The sequence below is a fragment of the Vicia villosa genome, unplaced genomic scaffold, assembly GCF_029867415.1.
Source record: "Vicia villosa cultivar HV-30 ecotype Madison, WI unplaced genomic scaffold, Vvil1.0 ctg.000371F_1_1, whole genome shotgun sequence".
Classification (NCBI taxonomy): Eukaryota; Viridiplantae; Streptophyta; class Magnoliopsida; order Fabales; family Fabaceae; genus Vicia; species Vicia villosa.
The window spans coordinates 683422-692947 of record NW_026705172.1 but is presented as its reverse complement, the minus strand read 5'-3'; the positions used below and the strand labels follow the sequence as shown (position 1 = coordinate 692947).

At 35.8% G+C, this 9526-nt stretch overlaps 1 long non-coding RNA gene across 4 annotated transcripts; it reads right to left on the bottom strand.

The window, feature by feature from the left end:
* Positions 1-623: 623 nt before the first annotated feature.
* On the bottom strand, positions 624-4465 carry LOC131627603 (uncharacterized). 4 transcript variants are annotated; one of them, XR_009291528.1, is made up of 6 exons: positions 4180-4465; positions 3894-4024; positions 3679-3772; positions 1304-1423; positions 1106-1173; positions 624-967 (listed from the first exon to the last, which is right to left on the bottom strand). It is a non-coding gene; the product is annotated as an uncharacterized LOC131627603 (long non-coding RNA). The 4 variants fall into 4 exon arrangements; XR_009291529.1 differs by having other exon boundaries at positions 1131-1173; XR_009291527.1 differs by having other exon boundaries at positions 1304-1342.
* Between the last annotated feature and the right edge of the window lie 5061 nt (positions 4466-9526).

Below are 9526 nucleotides of genomic sequence, written 5' to 3'. Positions count from 1 at the left end.
CTTGGTCATATTTTTGGGTGACTAGTGTAAGTGGTTCGATACTTACTGACCTTTAAATTCCAGTTTCCAGTTGATTTCTTTTTAACAAAAACACTTTATTGCCGAGTTAATTATATTTTTGTGCTCAATCTTTCTTAAAATGACTAACCGAGTTAATTATATTTTTGTGCTCCCTTATTCCATTGGTATGCAATGAATTCCTATATAATTTTTTTTGACAATTATCATTTATTAAATTTTAATTATAAAATAATTTTTATATAGTCAATTAAAATTTATAATGAAATTTTAAACCAAATTTTATCCTCGATAGTTATTTATTGTTACTCTTGTAATTTTATTTTAATTTATTTCAATATAAATTTTAGAAATTATTTATATATTATAATTAAATATTTAAAAGTTCATCACACAGTTAGCTCATTTATTATCATATTTTTATGATGAAATCAAATTCATTATAAGTTGTCTTTTGATTTATTATTTATCTGAACATAAAAATAAACTTTTTACTAATTAAGCTTAGAAATTGTAGCAATTAAAGCACTTATAAGATTCTAATTCTTGATTCAATTAATTATATTTTGATTTTGAATTCTTTAAGGATTTACATATGACTTTTCTTATCTACATTGAAATTCTTTTTATGGGTAAAAACAACTCAGACTTTATATTTCTGATATTGTCTCCGAGATTTTTTTTATTTTGGTGGTAGTAAAACATCATTTTTTTTTGTTAAGGGTCCATTTTTTTTGTTTGCCCTGGGCCTCTAAAAAGTCGGGACCGGCCCTGGCAGCAAGGATCCCAACCACCTCTTGACTTGCAACATTCGATTAAGGAGTCTCTTGACAATTCTAAAGATCAACTCTGATTCTGAATTTTGTCACCAAATTGCAGCAGACACCTTCCCTTTGATGATCCTAAAACTAGCAGCTTCTCCACCATTATGCAGAATTATTGATACCACCTAAAATCATGTCCAACCAATTGAAACAAATCATAAATCAACATCTAACTAACAGGGACCAGAGAAAGCGCCCCGCATCACTTTACACACTGGTCCAAAATAACCATTAAGATAACATATTTGAGACAAAAATATTACTCTATATGCAACAATCTCATCATACTTGGATTCTATTTTGGTGTCTCAACAACTGCTCCAATTGCTTTCTGCAACATAACATTCACATGAAAGTTCAGTCCTACAAATCCTAATTCAAACATTTAAAAAAGAAGAAAAAAATTTGAGCAGACTATCCTTTTACACTTTCAATTAAGAAGTATATATAATGGCACTTACTCATGTAAACTATTTGGTTCGTTAACAAATTCCAGCTCCCTACGTTATAGGAAATATATTTGTAAGCATCCAAAATTGAAGAAACCACACCACCTTGTTGTAAAATTATAAGGCTTGCCACTGAACAATTTTGTGAACATGAAACAAATGCTCCATATATCAATTATGAGAGTATACTACAAAGGATACAAAAAGATTCTCTATATAGAAAACTAAATTACATATATAATAGCAACGTTAGAATCAACTTCATTCAAATACACAGTGAACATAATGATGCTTGTTTAGTTGAGGCAGAGTACATAGTATTAATCCCTACAATGAAAATTAGTTAATTGACACATCCAATTTGCTTTCTTAAAATATTTCTATGATTCAACTAAGTATAAATATAATCAAGTGTCATTGTGATCTAGTGTGAGAGAGTTCTTATGTTCAAACATAAGCACCACCAGGACTCACTTTTATTCTGGGTAGCTAAGATGGAAAAAAATTCAACCATTATGTTTAACTCTAAAAAATTGAAGGATAACAAAAAAGAGCCACCAATAAGATTTATTAAAATTGTTATATCCATACCTTTCTATAACCATAGACACTACTAGTAAATAAATACTTGAAATGTTAACAAATTTCAAATTCATTTTCCACCAAAGTAAGACAACCAAGTTTTTCAATTGACAGAACATAAGGTGTTATCTAACTGTTTTAACCACACATACATCCGAAACACATGTTTTCATCCTTGAACCCTATAAAAAAATGGTTTAAGCCCATAAAAACAACAGGAAACATCCACTGATATTCAAATCTTTATTTCCAATTTCCATTCTTATTTCAAATATTATAATTATGAACTCCTAAACATAAACAAATATATGTATATAATATTATCAGATATGTAAACCAACCACAAAATTAGGTCCAATTGGCTCTGAACCAGTCATGATAATAGAGTCAAAAACAATTATTGAATAATTATCAGTGTTGTCAAATATCGGTTATATCGCCGATATACCGGTTTTCCATATCGGAATTTGCCTTTCCGATACGAGATCCGATATTCCGTTTCAATTTCGCGACGCTCCGCATATCGGCCGTTTTCCCGTATACCGGTATACCGGTTTTGGATTCCATATCAGAAATTATTTTTTTCTGATTATTTTTTTAACAAGTTATATTAAAAAATAATTTAAATATTGAATGTGAAGAAGTGGAAGGTTAAAGTAGGCTAGGTGAAGAGGTGGGACAGTAAAAGATGGACAGTAATAATTAGTAATGTGCTGTGAAGAGGTGAAGAGGTGCACAATATTTGAAGAGGTGGAGTAATAATTACGTGGTGAAGAGTATGGATATTAACATAATAATTAATAATGGGCTGTGAAGGTGCACAGTATTTTAAGAGGTGAAGTGATAATTGGGAAGCTGTTTATAGTGCATCAGGTGTTGGAGAACCTACAAGATGTACTAGACAAACAACTAAAAAGAGAAAAGCAACTCCAAACCCCAATGTTGTTGGCACTTCATCTAAAACAAAGAAGTCGGCTGCATCTAGGAAAGGAAAGCAACATGTGGTTGAAGAGCAAGATCCTGTTTTTGTAGAATCAGAAGAAGAATTTGAGGATATTATTTCAGATGATTCAATTGAAGAAGCTGAAGGATATGCCTCACTATCGGAAAATGAGGACAATGATTATGTTGGGGAATAATTAGACCTTTATCACTAGTTATGCTTAGAAGTTATGCTTAGAAGAACTACTAGTTATTCCTTATTTTGAAGTTTGAAGCCTAGAAGTTATGCTTAGAAGAACTACTAGTTATTCCTTATTTTGAAGTTTGAAGCTTAGAAGTTATGCTTAGAAGAACTACTAGTAGTTATTACTTATTTGGAAGTTTGAACTATTTAGTTTTACGTTTTAAGTCATTTTGATTTTGAATTTTGAAGTTTGACCTACTTGGTTGTTAGAACTTTTCATTGAGTTTAATCTTAAGTAAACTTTTTTAAAAGTTGTTTATGTCAAGTAGCTTTTTTATGTGTTTCATGTTTTATTTTATATAAAATTATGGGTTAATAGTAGTTTACCCCCCTGTAATATGAGCGTGTTTCGGTTTACCCCCCTACCGTTGCCAAAGGTAGGTTTTGGCAACAGTTTTTTTTGAAAAAACTGTTGCCTAAAGGTAGGGAGGGGGGAAAAGCAAAATTCGCTAATATTACAGGGGGGTGAATTACTATTAACCCTAAAATTATTTATTTTAATCGCTTTTGTGGTTTCCGATATTTGTGCGTTACGATATCCGATATTTCTCATATCGGATTTTTGGTGATCCGATATTTTCCGCGATCCGATATTAACAACACTGATAATTATACATACCATTGTCTTCATGTGTTGATAGATAGGGATCCCCTTCATCCTTGGGTTGTCTCTGGTCTTCAACAAGCGTGTTCTCCGAGTCAACCTTTTCTGTCTAGAATAACCAAATTTAATAATTAGATTTACACATATATATAATCATTAGAGTATATAATATGCATGGAATTAAATGTTAGAATAGAATAGAATAACTACTAGTTAAGTCTTGTTAATACCTCTAAATTACGAAGTGTGTCAGTGAATAGCTATTGTTTCTGCTTAAGGGCAACACTGTATGTATGCAACTGGAATAACTGTGCTTTGATGATATCTTCACATTCACGAATTGAAACCTTATTCACACCCTCTTGCAACAACAACAACAACAATAATAATAATAATAATAATAATAATAATAATAATAATAATAATAACAACAATAACAAAAAAAATAGAAATAGCAACAGAAACAGAAACTGAAATATCAGAAAAAATAAAAGTTAGGGTTTACAAATTACATACATACGAATGAATATTGCCTTCCAGAAAGTTAGGGCTTCAAATTTGCAGGGAGGGGTTCGATTTCTCGGCAGTGAAGAGTGCGATTTCTAGGTTTTATGTGAAGGATTCGAGTTTGACGAAGGGATTTCTGGGTTCGTGAGAAGAGTTTAACAAAGGGGTTCCTTTGTTGAATGAAGGGTTTGTAGTGAAGAATGATTTGCAGTGAAGATTGAGTTTGCAGTGAAGAGAAGAAGAATTTGAAGTGAAGTCGCGTGAAGAAGAAATTGAGAAGAAGAAAAAGGGTTTGCGTTTTATGAATACGAATGATGAGTTTGATTTTGTATATTTTTCTAATCTTAAGTTTTATTAAGGGTAGTCACTTCGATTCCCGCATTGTGCAAATTGGAATTTAATACGAATTATATTTTTTATATTTAACCTTTGTTAAGTCAATTTTAAGGGTAACTGACCTAACAAAGTTGCAAATATTTACGGAATTGCCACCGTATCACTTCTTAGGTCAGATGGAAAGTGAACTGACTTAACAACCTCTATTATAAAGGTATTTTTGTACTAGTGTAAGCATCAATGATAGATCTGAAAAGAAGAATAAAAGTATAGCCTTTGTTGCTGACACTGAAGCTAGTTTGGAGGAATGTGACATGGATTCAGAAGAAGGGATATCCGATGCAATAGCTCTACTAGGAAGAAAATTCAATTGAGTGATGAAACAGATGGAAAATATCCAAGATCAAATGTCCAGAAAAACTCATCTGACATTCAGAAATCACATGATGCTGGAAAGAGTAAGTCTAAAAAAAGCCCACTTATGAAAAAGGTATACAGTGCTATGAATGTGGAGACTTTTGACACAGCAAACCTGAATGTCTGACATTCCTTAAGAGACAGAAGAAAGGTCTATCGATGACCTGGTCAGAAAAAGACTCTGATAGTGACCTTGAAGATGAATCAGCCAAACATGTGAATGCCTTAACCAGCTTGTGGACAGATAATGAGAATAATTCAGCATATGATGATCTAATTGCATCATTCAGAGAGCTATGTTACACCAATGCTGAACTATTTGAAAGAGGGGAGGAACAGAAGAGGCTGGTACGACGACTGAATGAAGAGAAGAAAGAACAGTTGAGGACTATCATTAAATTAGAAGAAGAGATGAGAACCCTACAGTGTGAGCTAAAAAAAGTTCAGGATTTAATGAGAATTCATGACACTGGGCTCATCTCACTAGAAGAAACTGCTCAAGAAGAAAGAATGACAACTAACATGAATAGCACAGGGCTGAATGAAGAAAACAAGTCATCTCTAGAATCTAGTCTTTCCCAGACTAGCTCCACGATGTCACATCAAATGTCTCAACATCCAAGCGAAAGAGACAACTCCTGAAATTTCATCCGATGATCTGACTGTGCTAAGGGAACAGTTCAACAACATAGGGAACTCTAGGCTGACTCGGGAAGGGTTTGAACAAACTAATAAAATCATATACCTCAAGAAGATCTAGACAGGATCAGCTGGGTCATGGTCAGGAGAAAAGGTTAGACAAGAGATTAGAGTAACAAGAACCTGGGAATCAATTGTTGAATCAGATGAATCTGATACTGAGACATATGTAGGTGAAATTACAACAAGTGAAATGGTGGCAGGATTCTCAGAAACTTTCCTGGAGAATGAAAGGCTACGAAAGAAGTTAATAGAGCATAGAAATGCTACAGCTCTACTATAAGTTGAGAAAAATGAGCTCTTGTAAATCATTAAGGGGCTTAAAGGAGACGGGATGTTGTCTGAATCAGACCAACACAACGTAACCCAAACAAGCAGAAGATCATTCAAAGGGTCACCTGTGCAAGGAAGGAATCATTGGAAGAGAAAGAATCATAAAAAGATCAAAAGTATTGACTCAGGAAACCATTGAATTGGAGTGACACCTCAGAATGAGAAGCAGAAGATGTCAAGACCTGTGTCTTAACATCTAAAGACGACTAAGAAAAGGTACTCTAACTTCCAGCACAAACCTATTAACTGCGATCATTATGGCAGGTACGGTGATTCAAAGGCCAAGTGCTTCAATTTGACTGGATTCCCAAGATGGATGTTTTCATTTCAGAGGAATCATAGTAAGACACAATCACTGTCAAAGAAATTTCCTACTTCTAGGACAAATGTGAAAACGCGTCTCAAGACACATGCCATGCCATGCATGGAAGAAAGAGACTAAAGATGAATGTTGTGTGGAAAGGTCTATCAATACTTTTGAAGAGATTCGTTCCTCAGAAGATAAGGTCTTGGAACTCAATGATGAACATAGGTGTACTATCCTGGCAATGGAGAAAACTGAAGACACTTGATCGGTCACCATTTCTAGTAAGTTTCCGCACCTTTTTCCGACCAAAAGTCATAATCTTGGTAATACTAAGTGGCATTGTCATATGTTTTTGAATTAAGTTCCTTGTTTTTCGATTGTGTGACGTTGTTGCATGTTAGTGTGTTTTGAGTGTTATTCAAGTGCCGTTTTATGCGTTGGTTGTTAGTTTGTGTGTGGCCAGGTTGATGCACGGGAAAGGTAGAGACTTATGGCGAGCACGAGAGGAGAAAGTAGCCAAAAGAGCCAAAGTTGAGGTCAACACGGGCACCCGTGTGCATGCACACGGGCCGTGTCAAAAGATGGCTGGAAAGATGTTTTTGGGAAGCAAAACAGAGGTTTCACACGGGCACCCGTGTTCCTGCACACGGCCCGTGTGGAAAGATGCGTGGAAAGGCAATTTTGAGAGCTGACCAGAGGAACAACACGGGCACCCGTGTTCCTGCACACGGACCGTGTTGTTAGGCGCGGGCAGATATTCAATTTTTGTAATTTTGAAAGCTTGGGGCTCATTAAGGGTATTTTGGACCTTTCGGATACTGAGGAAGTGAGCGAACACTACTAAAACCTAACGGGAAGAAGGGTGGAGGATCTTGGATCATTGAGGATAGAGAATTACAGAGAAAAAGCAATCAAGGGTTTTGGAAGAGATCTTCAAGAGCACTCGCGATTGGAGATCATATCGACCGATAATTTCTTGTAATGACTTCATTTACTCTTGTTATTTTCTTAAACACTATGAGTAGCTAAACTATTTTATGCTAGGGTGATGTCCCTAAATCTTTTCATGTAATGACTTGTTAAAACCGTTGTGATGAATTTGATGTTTTTATAATTTGAGTTTATGATTCAAAGATTTTCATGCTTCATCATATTGGAAAATATTTTGTTGATCTATGATTAGGGTTAGGCGTGACACACCACTCTAATGCGTTTTGAATCAAAACATTACCGGTAAATCGCTTAGGAATAAGGATTTCACCATAGTGATCATTCATTCTAGATTACGATGCATAATGCCTTAATACTAAAATCAATTATTGAGGAATTGAAATTGACTTTTAAGTATTAATAAGTTCTCCACTAAGGAATTAGGGAAAACTATTTTATGGAATTGATACTCAATTGTAGTCACATCTTTTCATGAACAACGGTGTTCTCAAGGAGTTACATAAGATTTATACATCAACCTTAGCATGCCTTCTCATTTGTGAACCAAATCATCATTTACTTATCGTTTTTAATTATAAACAGTTAGTAGTTTTATCAAGCAAATCAAAAACCAACAATAGCTTTTTGTTCAGTTGAAATTTAGTCCTGGCTTATATTTTATCCGCAGTCCTTGTGATCGATACTTGGATTCAACTCCATTTTAATAACTACATCGGTAACAAAAGTAGTACACTTGCTATTTTCCGATCAAGTTTTTGGCGCCGTTGCCGGGGACTGCCAAACTATAAGCCGAACTTTTAGTCAATTGAAATTTTGTTGCTCTGCGACCAAAATTTTATTTTTATCCGTTCTTCTAATTTCATTGCAGTTGTATCTGTTCTAACTGTTGTCTAACTGTTTATGCGAGGTCAGACCTCAGCTAAATTTTCCTTTGACACAGAACCAGAAAGAGCTCTGCACGAGAGACGCCGCAAGGCAAGAATTGAAAGACTGGCAGCACCAAGTGCAAGTCTCAGTGTTCCACATCAGGAAAGCGACGACGAAGTGTCTGTGCATTCGGAGCACAGCGACTCTGACTTTGACAGGGAGGTAGTTCAGGAACCAGTTAACATGGCTGGAAATCAACCTCCTGCGGAGAGATTGTTAGGGGACTATGGAGGGGCAAATGCTCACCCCAACCGGATGACTATTGTTAATCAACCCGTGAATGTGGCACATTTTCAATTGCATCCATCCACCATTCGCCAGCTAGAGAGCAAGCCGTTCTCCGGAAGAATAAACGAGGATGCAAATAAGCATCTTCAGAGATTTCTCACTACGACAACTTCGTTGAAGATCGAAGGTCATTCAGAGGAGGCCAAGAGACTTGTTATGTTCCCGTTTACACTTACTGATGACGCAGAAGAGTGGTTTTACTCACTTCCGGCTGCAAGTATCACGACATGGCAAGAGATAGAAACAGCATTCCTCAATGAATATTTTCCTGCTTCGGTGTTCATCCGAAAAAGATACGACATTGTAAATTTCAAACAAAAAGAGGGGGAATCATTGGGGGATGCATACAAGAGGTTCAAAAGGTGTTTGACTGCATGTCCTACTCATAACATGGACGCTACCGAGCAAATGCAGAATTTCGTGAATGGATTGCGACTTAAGACAAAGCAGCTTATTGATACCGCTGCTGGTGGTTCAACAAATTTTGCTACAGCCACAGTTATGAAAAGGATCATAGAGGCAATTGCTGCTAATGAGCAGCTTGAGTTGTATGATCGAACCATGAGCCAACCGGAGGGCAAAATTGATTTGAAGTTGCCAGAGCATGTCGTTAAGATGGAGGATCAGATTGCTGCAGAGGTAGAGAGAAGGTTAAAAAAGATGAATATTGGAACTCAGACAGTGGCACAGGTGGAACCAGTTAAAGCGGTTCTTTGTGAAATATGTGGTGGACCGCACTTTGCAATGCATTGTGTGGCAACTCAAGAACAGGTTGAGCAGATTCATATGTTGAGGCAGAATAATCCTTATGCCAACACATATAATCCGGGGTGGAAAAATCATCCGAACTTCTCATGGAAAGACCAGCAAGGAAACGTTCAGAAGCCGGTTCAAGGCCAACAACCATATCAACCTCATACTCAACAATATCAACCACAGGGGCAACAATATCGTCCGCAACAACAACCATACCAACAACCTCCATATCAACAACAATTCCAACATCATCCTCAACAATTTCAACAACAGGTACCAAAGAAAGAAGATTGGGAGATCGCTCTTGAAAAAGTGGCAACCCAAAACTCTCAGTTTCAAGAA